Source organism: Dama dama, unplaced genomic scaffold (assembly GCF_033118175.1).
Source record: "Dama dama isolate Ldn47 unplaced genomic scaffold, ASM3311817v1 ptg000085l, whole genome shotgun sequence".
In the NCBI taxonomy this organism is placed as follows: domain Eukaryota; kingdom Metazoa; phylum Chordata; class Mammalia; order Artiodactyla; family Cervidae; genus Dama; species Dama dama.
Genome location: NW_026870902.1, coordinates 142,590 through 156,087, shown reverse-complemented (window position 1 = coordinate 156,087; position 13,498 = coordinate 142,590).

The following is a 13,498-nucleotide window of genomic DNA, read 5'->3' as shown; positions in this document are numbered from 1 at the left end:
GCATGAAGCGTTGTTCACATGAAAGAGCCTGAAAAGGTGTGTAAAAATATGAAGAGCTTAAAAAAGTGTCAAAAATATGAGGAGCATGAAACGGTGTTGCAAAACATGAAGAGCCTGAAAAGAGTGAAATAAATGAAGAGCTTCAAAAGGTGTCAAAAATATGAGGAGCATGAAACGGTCTGAAAAATAGGTGGAGCATGAAGCGGTGATGAAAAACATGAAGAGCCTGAAAAAGTGTGAAATACATGAAGAGCTTCAAAGGTGTTAAAATTTGAGGAGCATGATACGGTCTGAAAAATAAGAGGAGCATGAAGCGGTGTTGAAAAACAAGAAGAGCCTGAAAATGTGTGAAAAACATGAAGAGTCTGAAAAGGTGTCAAATATATGAAGAGCTTCAAAAGGTTTGAAAAATATGAGGAGCATGATACAGCCTGAAAAATAGGAGGAGCAAGAAGCAGTGTTGAAAAACATGAAGAGCCTGAAAAGGTTTGAAAAACATGAAGAGTCTGAAAAGGTGTGAAATATATGAATAGCTTCAAAAGGTGTCAAATATGTTAGGAGCATGAAGTGGTGTTGAAAAATATGAAGAGCCTGAAAAGGTGTGAAATATATGAAGAGCTTCAAAAGGTGTCAAACAAGTTAGGAGTATGGAACGTTTTGAAAAATAGGAGGAGGATGAAGCGCTGTTGAAAAGCATGAAGAGCCTGAAAGGTTGTGAAATATATGAAGAGCTTCAAAAGGTTTGAAAAATATGAGGAGCATGATACTGTCTGAAAAATAGGAGAAGCAAGAAGCAGTGTTGAAAAATATGAAGAGCCTGAAAAGTGTGAAATATATGAAGAGCTTAAAAAGGCGTTAAATATATGAGGAACCTGAAACGCTCTGAGAAACAGGAGGAGAATGAATTGGTGTTGAAACATATGAAGAGCCTGAAAAGGTGTGAAATATATGACGAGCTTAAAAAGCGTTAAATATATGAGGAACCTGAAACTCTCTGAGAAACAGGAGGAAAATGAAACGGTGTTGCAGAATATGAAGAGCCTGGAAAGGTGTTAACAATATTAGGTGCCTGAAACGGTCTGAAAAATAGGAGGCGCATGAAGCGGTGTTGAAAAACTTGAAAAGCCTGAAAAGGTGTGAAAAACATGAAGAGCTTCAAAAAGTGTCAAAAATATGAGGAGCATGAAACGGTCTGAAAAATAGGAGGAGCATGAAACGGTGTTGAAATACATGAAGAGCCTGAAAAGAGTGAAATATATGAAGAGCTTCAAAAGGTGCCAAAAATATGAGGAACATGAAACGTTCTGAAAAATAGGAGGAGAATGAAGCGGGGTTGAAAAACATGAAGAGCCTGAAAAGTTGTGTAATATATGAAGAGCTTCAAAAGATGTGAAAAATAGGAGGAGAATGATACGGGCTGAAAAAAAGGAGGAGCATGAAGCGGTGTTGAAAAACATGAACAGCCTGAAAAGGTGTGAAAAACATGAAGAGCTTCAAAAGGTGTCAAAAATATGAGGAGCATGAAACGGCCTGAAAAATAGGAGGAGCATGAAGCGGTGTTCGAAAATATGAAGAGCCTGAAAAGGTGGGGAAAATATGAGGAGCATGATACGGTCTGAAAAATACGTGGAGCATGAAGCGGTGTTCAAAAACATGAAGAGCCTGACAGGTGTGAAAAATATGAAGAGCTTCAAAGAGTGTGAAAAATATGCGGAGCATGAAACGGTCTGAAAAAAAGGAGAAGCATGAAGCGGTGTTCAAAAACATGAAGAGCCTGAAAAAGTGTGAAAAACATGAAGAGCTTCAAAAAGTGTCAAAAATATGAGGTGTATGAAACGGTCTTAAACATAGAAGGAGCATGAAACGGTGTTCAAAAATATGTAGAGCCTGAAAAGGTGTGAAAAATATGAAGAGCTTCAAAAGGTGTCAAAAATATGAGGAGCATGAAACGGTCTGAAAAATAGGAGGAGCAAGAAGCGGTGTTGAAAAACATGAAGAGTCTGAAAAGGTGTGAAAAATATAAAGAGTTTCAAAATGTTTCAAAAATATGAAGAGCATGAAACAGTCTGACAAATAGGAGGTGCATGAAGCGGTGTTCAAAAACAAGAATTGCCTGAAAAGGTATGAAAAATATGAAGAGATTCAAAAGTTGTCTAATATTTGTGAAGCATGAAACGGTCTGAAAAATAGGAGGAGCATGAAGCGGTGTTGAAAAACATGAAGAGCCTGAAAAGTTGTGAAATATATGAAGAGCTTCAAAAGGTGTCAAAAATTTCAGGAGCATGAAACGGTCTGAAAAATTGAAGGAGCATGAAGCGGTGTTGAAAAATATGAAGAGCCTGAAAAGGTGTGAAATATATGATGAGCTTAAAAAGGCGTGAAATATATGACGAACCTGAAACGCTCTGAGAAACAGGAGGAGAATGAAGCGGTATTGAAAAATATAAAGAGCCTGAAAAGGTGTTGACAATATTAGGAGCCTGAAACAATCTGAAAAATAGGAGGCGCATGAAGCGGTGTTGAAAAACTTGAAAAGCCTGAAAAGGTGTGAAAAACATGAAGAGCTTCAAAAAGTGTCAAAAATATGAGGAGCATGAAACGGTCTGAAAAATAGGAGGAGCATGAAGCGGTGTTGCAAAGATGAAGAGCATGAAAAGGTGTGAAAATCATGAAGAGTTTCAAAAGGTGTCAAAAATATGAGGAGAATGAAAAGGTCTCAAAAGTAGGAGGAGCATGAAGCTGTGTTGAAAAACATGAAGAGCCTGAAAAGGTGTGAAAAATATGAAGAGCTTCAAAATGTATCAAAAATATGAGGAGCATGAAGCGCTGTTTAAAAATATGAAGAGCCTGAAAAAGTGTGAAAAATATGAAGAGCTTCAAAAGGTGTCAAATATAGGAGGAGCATGAAACAGTGTTCAAAAACAAGAAGAGCCTGAAAAGGTGTGAAAAATATGAAGAGATTCAAAAGGTGTCAAGAATATGAGGAGCATGAAACGGTCTGAAAAATTGGAGGAGCATGAAGCGGGGTTGAAAAACATGAAGAGCCTGAAAAGAGTGAAATAAATGAAGAGCTTCAAAAGGTGTCAAAAATATGAGGAGCATGAAACGGTCTGAAAAATAGGTGGAGCATGAAGGGTGATGAAAAACATGAAGAGCCTGAAAAAGTGTGAAATACATGAAGAGCTTCAAAGGTGTTAAAATTTGAGGAGCATGATACGGTCTGAAAAATAGGAGGAGCATGAAGCGGTGTTGAAAAATATGAAGAGCCTGAAAAGGTGTGAAAAATATGAAGAGCTTCAAAAAGTGTCAAAAATATGAGGAGCATGAAACGGTCTGAAAAATAGGAGGAGCAAGAAGCGGTGTTGAAAAATATGAAGAGCCTGAAAAGGTGTGAAATATATGAAGAGCTTAAAAAGGCGGGAAATATATGAGGACCCTGAAACGCTCTGAAAAACAGGAGGAGAATGAAGCGGTGTTGAAAAATATGAAGATCCTGAAAAGTTGTGAAATATATGAAGAGCTTCAAAAGGTGTCAAAAATTTTAGGAGCATGAAACGGTCTGAAAAATTGGAGGAGCATGAAGCGGTGTTGAAAAATATGAAGAGCCTGAAAAGGTGTGAAATATATGAAGAGCTTAAAAAGGCGGGAAATATATGAGGAACCTGAAACGCTCTGAGAAACAGGAGGAGAATGAATCGGTGTTGAAAAATATGAAGAGCCTGAAAAGGTGTGAAATATATGACGAGCTTAAAAAGGCGTGAAATATATGAGGAACCTGAAACGCTCTGAGAAACAGTAGGAGAATGAAGCGGTGTTGAAGAATATGAAGAGCCTGAAAAGGTGTTAACAATATTAGGAGCCTGAAACGGTCTGAAAAATAGGAGGCGCATAAAGCAGTGTTGAAAAGCTTGAAAAGCCTGAAAAGGTGTGAAAAACATGAAGAGCTTCAAAAGGTGTCAAAAATATGAGGAGCATGAAACGGTCTGAAAAATAGGAGGAGCATGAAACGGTGCTGAAAAACATGAAGAGCCTGAAAAGAGTGAAATATATGAAGAGCTTCAAAAGGTGTCAAAAATATGAGGAACATGAAACGGTCTGAAAAATAGGAGGAGCATGAAGCGGGGTTGAAAAACATGAAGAGCCTGAAAAGTTGTGTAATATATGAAGAGCTTCAAAAGATGTGAAAAATATGAGGAGAATGATACGGGCTGAAAAAAAGGAGGAGCATGAAGCGGTGTTGAAAAACATGAACAGCCTGAAAAGTTGTGAAAAACATGAAGAGCTTCAAAAGGTGTCAAAAATATGAGGAGCATGAAACGGCCAGAAAAATAGGAGGAGCATGAAGCGGTGTTCAGAAATATGAAGCGCCTGAAAACGTGGGAAAAATATGAGGAGCATGAAACGGTTTGAAAAATAGGTGGAGCATGAAGTGGTGTTGAAAAACTTGAAGAGCCTGAAAAGGTGTTAACAATATTAGGAGCCTGAAACGGTCTGAAAAATAGGAGGCGCATAAAGGGGTGTTGAAAAACTTGAAAAGCCTGAAAAGGTGTGAAAAACATGAAGAGCTTCAAGAAGTGTCAAAATTATGAGGAGCATGAAACGGTCTGAAAAATAGGAGGAGCATGAAACGGTGTTGAAAAACATGCAGAGCCTGAAAAGAGTGAAATATATGAAGAGCTTCAAAAGGTGTCAAAAATATGAGGAACATGAAACGGTCTGAAAAATAGGAGGAGCATGAAGCGGGGTTGAAAACATGAAGAGCTTGAAAAGTTGTGTAATATATGAAGAGCTTCAAAAGATGTGAAATATATGAGGAGAATGATACGGGCTGAAAAGAAGGAGGAGCATGAAGCGGTGTTGAAAAACATGAACAGCCTGAAACGGTGTGAAAAACATGAAGAGCTTCAAAAGGTGTCAAAAATATGAGGAGCATGAAACGGCCAGAAAAATAGGAGGAGCATGAAGCGGTGTTCAGAAATATGAAGGGCTTGAAAAGGTGGGAAAACTATGAGGAGCATGATATGGTGTGAAAAATAGGTGGAGCATGAAGCGGTGTTCACATGAAGAGCCTGAAAAGGTGTGAAAAATATGAAGAGCTTAAAAAATTGTCAAAAATATGAGGAGCATTAAACGGTGTTGAAAAACATGAAGAGCCTGAAAAGAGTGAAATAAATGAAGAGCTTCAAAAGGTGTCGAAAATATGAGGAGCATGAAACGGTCTTAAAAATAGGTGGAGCATGAAGGGTGATGAAAAACATGAAGAGCCTGAAAAAGTGTGAAATATATGAAGAGCTTCAAAGGTGTTAAAATTTGAGGAGCATGATACGGTCTGAAAAATAGGAGGAACATGAAGCGGTGTTGAAAAACATGAAGATTCTGAAAAGGTGTGAAAAATATGAAGAGCTTCAAAAAGTGTTAAAAATATGAGGAGCATGAAACGGTCTGAAAAATAGGAGGAGCATGAAACGGTGTTGAAAAACATGAAGAGCCTGAAAAGAGTGAAATATATGAAGAGCTTCAAAAGGTGTCAAAAATATGAGGAACATGAAACGGTCTGAAAAATAGGAGGAGCATGTAGCGGGGTTGAAAAACATGAAGAGCCTGAAAAGTTGTGTAATATATGAAGAGCTTCAAAAGATGTGAAAAATATGAGGAGAATGATACGGGCTGAAAAGAAGGAGGAGCATGAAGCGGTGTTGAAAAACATGAACAGCCTGAAAAGGTGTGAAAAACAAGAAGAGCTTCAAAAGGTGTCAAAAATATGAGGAGCATGAAACGGCCAGAAAAATAGGAGGAGCATGAAGCGGTGTTCAAAAATATGAAGCGCCTGAAAAGGTGGGAAAAATATGAGGAGCATGATACGGTCTGAAAAATAGGTGGAGCATGAAGCGTTGTTCACATGAAAGAGCCTGAAAAGGTGTGAAAAATATGAAGAGCTTAAAAAAGTGTCAAAAATATGAGGAGAATGAAACGGTGTTGCAAAACATGAAGAGCCTGAAAAGAGTGAAATAAATGAAGAGCTTCAAAAGGTGTCAAAAATATGAGGAGCATGAAACGGTCTGAAAAATAGGTGGAGCATGAAGCGGTGATGAAAAACATGAAGAGCCTGAAAAAGTGTGAAATACATGAAGAGCTTCAAAGGTGTTAAAATTTGAGGAGCATGATACGGTCTGAAAAATAAGAGGAGCATGAAGCGGTGTTGAAAAACAAGAAGAGCCTGAAAATGTGTGAAAAACATGAAGAGTCTGAAAAGGTGTCAAATATATGAAGAGCTTCAAAAGGTTTGAAAAATATGAGGAGCATGATACAGCCTGAAAAATAGGAGGAGCAAGAAGCAGTGTTGAAAAACATGAAGAGCCTGAAAAGGTTTGAAAAACATGAAGAGTCTGAAAAGGTGTGAAATATATGAATAGCTTCAAAAGGTGTCAAATATGTTAGGAGCATGAAGTGGTGTTGAAAAATATGAAGAGCCTGAAAAGGTGTGAAATATATGAAGAGCTTCAAAAGGTGTCAAACAAGTTAGGAGTATGGAACGTTCTGAAAAATAGGAGGAGCATGAAGCGCTGTTGAAAAGCATGAAGAGCCTGAAAGGTTGTGAAATATATGAAGAGCTTCAAAAGGTTTGAAAAATATGAGGAGCATGATACTGTCTGAAAAATAGGAGAAGCAAGAAGCAGTGTTGAAAAATATGAAGAGCCTGAAAAGTGTGAAATATATGAAGAGCTTAAAAAGGCGGGAAATATATGAGGAACCTGAAACGCTCTGAGAAACAGGAGGAGAATGAATTGGTGTTGAAACATATGAAGAGCCTGAAAAGGTGTGAAATATATGACGAGCTTAAAAAGGCGTTAAATATATGAGGAACCTGAAACTCTCTGAGAAACAGGAGGAAAATGAAACGGTGTTGCAGAATATGAAGAGCCTGGAAAGGTGTTAACAATATTAGGAGCCTGAAACGGTCTGAAAAATAGGAGGCGCATGAAGCGGTGTTGAAAAACTTGAAAAGCCTGAAAAGGTGTGAAAAACATGAAGAGCTTCAAAAAGTGTCAAAAATATGAGGAGCATGAAACGGTCTGAAAAATAGGAGGAGCATGAAACGGTGTTGAAATACATGAAGAGCCTGAAAAGAGTGAAATATATGAAGAGCTTCAAAAGGTGCCAAAAATATGAGGAACATGAAACGTTCTGAAAAATAGGAGGAGAATGAAGTGGGGTTGAAAAACATGAAGAGCCTGAAAAGTTGTGTAATATATGAAGAGCTTCAAAAGATGTGAAAAATATGAGGAGAATGATACGGGCTGAAAAAAAGGAGGAGCATGAAGCGGTGTTGAAAAACATGAACAGCCTGAAAAGGTGTGAAAAACATGAAGAGCTTCAAAAGGTGTCAAAAATATGAGGAGCATGAAACGGCCTGAAAAATAGGAGGAGCATGAAGCGGTGTTCGAAAATATGAAGAGCCTGAAAAGGTGGGGAAAATATGAGGAGCATGATACGGTCTGAAAAATAGGTGGAGCATGAAGCGGTGTTCAAAAACATGAAGAGCCTGACAGGTGTGAAAAATATGAAGAGCTTCAAAGAGTGTGAAAAATATGCGGAGCATGAAACGGTCTGAAAAAAAGGAGAAGCATGAAGCGGTGTTCAAAAACATGAAGAGCCTGAAAAAGTGTGAAAAACATGAAGAGCTTCAAAAAGTGTCAAAAATATGAGGTGTATGAAACGGTCTTAAACATAGAAGGAGCATGAAACGGTGTTCAAAAATATGTAGAGCCTGAAAAGGTGTGAAAAATATGAAGAGCTTCAAAAGGTGTCAAAAATATGAGGAGCATGAAACGGTCTGAAAAATAGGAGGAGCAAGAAGCGGTGTTGAAAAACATGAAGAGTCTGAAAAGGTGTGAAAAATATAAAGAGTTTCAAAATGTTTCAAAAATATGAAGAGCATGAAACAGTCTGACAAATAGGAGGTGCATGAAGCGGTGTTCAAAAACAAGAATTGCCTGAAAAGGTATGAAAAATATGAAGAGATTCAAAAGTTGTCTAATATTTGTGAAGCATGAAACGGTCTGAAAAATAGGAGGAGCATGAAGCGGTGTTGAAAAACATGAAGAGCCTGAAAAGTTGTGAAATATATGAAGAGCTTCAAAAGGTGTCAAAAATTTCAGGAGCATGAAACGGTCTGAAAAATTGAAGGAGCATGAAGCGGTGTTGAAAAATATGAAGAGCCTGAAAAGGTGTGAAATATATGATGAGCTTAAAAAAGCGTGAAATATATGAGGAACCTGAAACGCTCTGAGAAACAGGAGGAGAATGAAGCGGTATTGAAAAATATAAAGAGCCTGAAAAGGTGTTGACAATATTAGGAGCCTGAAACAATCTGAAAAATAGGAGGCGCATGAAGCGGTGTTGAAAAACTTGAAAAGCCTGAAAAGGTGTGAAAAACATGAAGAGCTTCAAAAAGTGTCAAAAATATGAGGAGCATGAAACGGTCTGAAAAATAGGAGGAGCATGAAGCGGTGTTGCAAAGATGAAGAGCATGAAAAGGTGTGAAAATCATGAAGAGTTTCAAAAGGTGTCAAAAATATGAGGAGAATGAAAAGGTCTCAAAAGTAGGAGGAGCATGAAGCTGTGTTGAAAAACATGAAGAGCCTGAAAAGGTGTGAAAAATATGAAGAGCTTCAAAACGTATCAAAAATATGAGGAACATGAAGCGCTGTTTAAAAATATGAAGAGCCTGAAAAAGTGTGAAAAATATGAAGAGCTTCAAAAGGTGTCAAATATAGGAGGAGCATGAAACAGTGTTCAAAAACAAGAAGAGCCTGAAAAGGTGTGAAAAATATGAAGAGCTTCAAAAGGTGTCAAAAATATGAGGAGCATGAAACGGTCTGAAAAATTGGAGGAGCATGAAGCAGTGTTGAAAAACATGAAGAGCCTGAAAAGAGTGAAGTATATGAAGAGCTTCAAAAGGTGTCAAAAATAGGAGGAGCATGAAACGGTCTGAAAAATAGGCAGAGCAAGAAGCGGTGTTGAAAAACATGACGAGCCTGAAAAAGTGTGAAATATATGAAGAGCTTCAAAAGGTGTTAAAATTTGAGGAGCATGATATGGTCTGAAAAATTGGAGGAGCATGAAGCGGTGTTGAAAAATATGAAGAGCCTGAAAAGGTGTGAAATATATGAAGAGCTTCAAAAGGTGTCAAACAAGTTAGGAGTATGGAACGTTCTGAAAAATAGAAGGAGCATGAAGCGCTGTTGAAAAGCATGAAGAGCCTGAAAAGTTGTGAAATATATGAAGAGCTTCAAAAGGTGTCAAAAATATGAGGAGCATGAAACGGTCTGAAAATTTGGAGGAGCATGAAGTGGTCTTGAAAGACATGAATACCCTGAAATGGTGTCAAAAATATGAAGAGCTTCAAAAGATGTCAAAAATATGAGGAGCATGAAACAGTCTGAAAAACTGGAGGACAATGAATCAGTCTTGAAAGACATTAATTCCCTGAAAAAGTGTGAAAAATATGAAGAGCTTCAAAAGGTTTCAAAAATATGAGGAGCATGAAACGGTCTGAAAAAAAGGAGGAGAATGAAACGGTGTTGAAAAACATGAAGAGCCTGAAAAGGTGTGAAAAATATGAAGAGCTTCAAAAGGTGTCAAAAATATGAGAAGCATGAAAAAGTCTGAAAAATAGGAGGAGCATGAAACGGTGTTGAAAAACATGAAGAGCCTGAAAAGGTGTGAAAAATATGAAGAGCTTCAAAAGGTGTCAAAAAAATGAGGAGCATGACACTCTGAAAAATAGGAGGAGCATGAAGCGGTGTTGAAAAACGTGAAGAGCCTGAAAAGGTGTGAAAATTATGAAGAGCTTCAAAAGGTGTCAAAAATTTGAAGAGAATGAAACAGTCTGATAAATAGGAGCAGCATGAAGCGGTGTTGAAAAACATGAAGAGCCTGAAAAAGTGTTAAAAATATTAGGAGCATGAAACGATCTTAAAAATAGGTGGAGCATGAAGGGGTTGTGAAAAACATGAAGAGCCTGAAAAGGTATGAAATATATGAAGAGCTTAAAAACGTGTCAAAAATATGAGGAGCATGAAACAGAATTCAAAAACATGAAGAGCCTGAAAAGACGTGAAAAATATGAAGAGCTTCAAAAGGTGTCAAAAGATGAGGAGCATGAAATAGTCTGAAAAATAGGACTAGCATGAAACGGTGTTCAAAAACATGAAGAGCCTGAAAAGGTGTGAAATATATTAAGAGCTTCAAAAGGTGTGAAAAATATGAGGAGCATGAAACGGTCTGAAAAAAAGGAGGAACATCAATTGGTGTTGAAGAACATGAAGATCCTGAAAAGTTGTGAAAAATATGAAGAGCTTAAAAAGGTGTCAAAATTATGAGGAGCATGAAACGGTCTGAAAAATAGGAGGAGTAAGAAGCGGTGTTGAAAAACCTGAAGAGACTGAAACGGTGTGAAATATATGAAGAGCTTCAAAAGGTGTCAAAAATATGAGGAGCATGAAACGATCTGAAAAATAGGAGGAGCATGAAGCGGTGTTGAAAAACATGAAGAGCCTGAAAAGTTGTGAAATATATGAATAGCTTCAAAAGGTGTCAAAAATTTCAGGAGCATGAAACGGTCTGAAAAATTGAAGGAGCATGAAGCGGTGTTGAAAAATATGAAGAGCCTGAAAAGGTGTGAAATATATGACGAGCTTAAAAAGGCGTGAAATATATGAGGAACCTGAAACGCTCTGAGAAACAGGAGGAGAATGAAGCGGTATTGAAAAATATAAAGAGCCTGAAAAGGTGTTGACAATATTAGGAGCCTGAAACAATCTGAAAAATAGGAGGCGCATGAAGCGGTGTTGAAAAACTTGAAAAGCCTGAAAAGGTGTGAAAAACATGAAGAGCTTCAAAAAGTGTCAAAAATATGAGGAGCATGAAACGGTCTGAAAAATAGGAGGAGCATGAAGCGGTGTTGCAAAGATGAAGAGCATGAAAAGGTGTGAAAATCATGAAGAGTTTCAAAAGGTGTCAAAAATATGAGGAGAATGAAAAGGTCTCAAAAGTAGGAGGAGCATGAAGCTGTGTTGAAAAACATGAAGAGCCTGAAAAGGTGTGAAAAATATGAAGAGCTTCAAAACGTATCAAAAATATGAGGAACATGAAGCGCTGTTTAAAAATATGAAGAGCCTGAAAAAGTGTGAAAAATATGAAGAGCTTCAAAAGGTGTCAAATATAGGAGGAGCATGAAACAGTGTTCAAAAACAAGAAGAGCCTGAAAAGGTGTGAAAAATATGAAGAGCTTCAAAAGGTGTCAAAAATATGAGGAGCATGAAACGGTCTGAAAAATTGGAGGAGCATGAAGCAGTGTTGAAAAACATGAAGAGCCTGAAAAGAGTGAAGTATATGAAGAGCTTCAAAAGGTGTCAAAAATAGGAGGAGCATGAAACGGTCTGAAAAATAGGCAGAGCAAGAAGCGGTGTTGAAAAACATGACGAGCCTGAAAAAGTGTGAAATATATGAAGAGCTTCAAAAGGTGTTAAAATTTGAGGAGCATGATATGGTCTGAAAAATTGGAGGAGCATGAAGCGGTGTTGAAAAATATGAAGAGCCTGAAGGTGTGAAATATATGAAGAGCTTCAAAAGGTGTCAAACAAGTTAGGAGTATGGAACGTTCTGAAAAATAGGAGGAGCATGAAGCGCTGTTGAAAAGCATGAAGAGCCTGAAAAGTTGTGAAATATATGAAGAGCTTCAAAAGGTGTCAAAAATATGAGGAGCATGAAACGGTCTGAAAATTTGGAGGAGCATGAAGTGGTCTTGAAAGACATGAATACCCTGAAATGGTGTCAAAAATATGAAGAGCTTCAAAAGATGTCAAAAATATGAGGAGCATGAAACAGTCTGAAAAACTGGAGGACAATGAATCAGTCTTGAAAGACATTAATTCCCTGAAAAAGTGTGAAAAATATGAAGAGCTTCAAAAGGTGTCAAAAATATGAGGAGCATGAAACGGTCTGAAAAAAAGGAGGAGAATGAAACGGTGTTGAAAAACATGAAGAGCCTGAAAAGGTGTGAAAAATATGAAGAGCTTCAAAAGGTGTCAAAAATATGAGAAGCATGAAAAAGTCTGAAAAATAGGAGGAGCATGAAACGGTGTTGAAAAACATGAAGAGCCTGAAAAGGTGTGAAAATTATGAAGAGCTTCAAAAGGTGTCAAAAATTTGAAGAGAATGAAACAGTCTGATAAATAGGAGCAGCATGAAGCGGTGTTGAAAAACATGAAGAGCCTGAAAAAGTGTTAAAAATATTAGGAGCATGAAACGGTCTTAAAAATAGGTGGAGCATGAAGCGGTTGTGAAAAACATGAAGAGCCTGAAAAGGTATGAAATATATGAAGAGCTTCAAAACGTGTCAAAAATATGAGGAGCATGAAAAAGAATTCAAAAACATGAAGAGCCTGAAAAGACGTGAAAAATATGAAGAGCTTCAAAAGGTGTCAAAAGATGAGGAGCATGAAATACTCTGAAAAATAGGACTAGCATGAAACGGTGTTCAAAAACATGAAGAGCCTGAAAAGGTGTGAAATATATTAAGAGCTTCAAAAGGTGTGAAAAATATGAGGAGCATGAAACGGTCTGAAAAATAGGAGGAACATCAATTGGTGTTGAAGAACATGAAGATCCTGAAAAGTTGTGAAAAATATGAAGAGCTTAAAAAGGTGTCAAAATTATGAGGAGCATGAAACGGTCTGAAAAATAGGAGGAGTAAGAAGCGGTGTTGAAAAACCTGAAGAGACTGAAACGGTGTGAAATATATGAAGAGCTTCAAAAGGTGTCAAAAATATGAGGAGCATGAAACGATCTGAAAAATAGGAGGAGCATGAAGCGGTGTTCAAAAACAAGAATTGCCTGAAAAGGTGTGAAAAATATGAAGAGATTCAAAAAGTGTCTAATATTTGAGGAGCATGAAACGGTCTGAAAAATAGGAGGAGCAAGAAGCGGTGTTGAAAAACCTGAAGAGACTGAAAGGTTGTGAAATATATGAAGAGCTTCAAAAGGTGTCAAAAATTTTAGGAGCATGAAATGTTCTGAAAAATTGGAGGAGCATGAAGCGGTGTTGAAAAATATGAAGAGCCTGAAAAGTGTGAAATATATGAAGAGCTTAAAAAGGCGGGAAATATATGAGGAACCTGAAACGCTCTGAGAAACAGGAGGAGAATGAATTGGTGTTGAAACATATGAAGAGCCTGAAAATGTGTGAAATATATGACGAGCTTAAAAAGGCGTTAAATATATGAGGAACCTGAAACTCTCTGAGAAACAGGAGGAAAATGAAGCGGTGTTGCAGAATATGAAGAGCCTGGAAAGGTGTTAACAATATTAGGAGCCTGAAACGGTCTGAAAAATAGGAGGCGCATGAAGCGGTGTTGAAAAACTTGAAAAGCCTGAAAAGGTGTGAAAAACATGAAGAGCTTCAAAAAGTGTCAAAAATATGAGGAGCATGAAA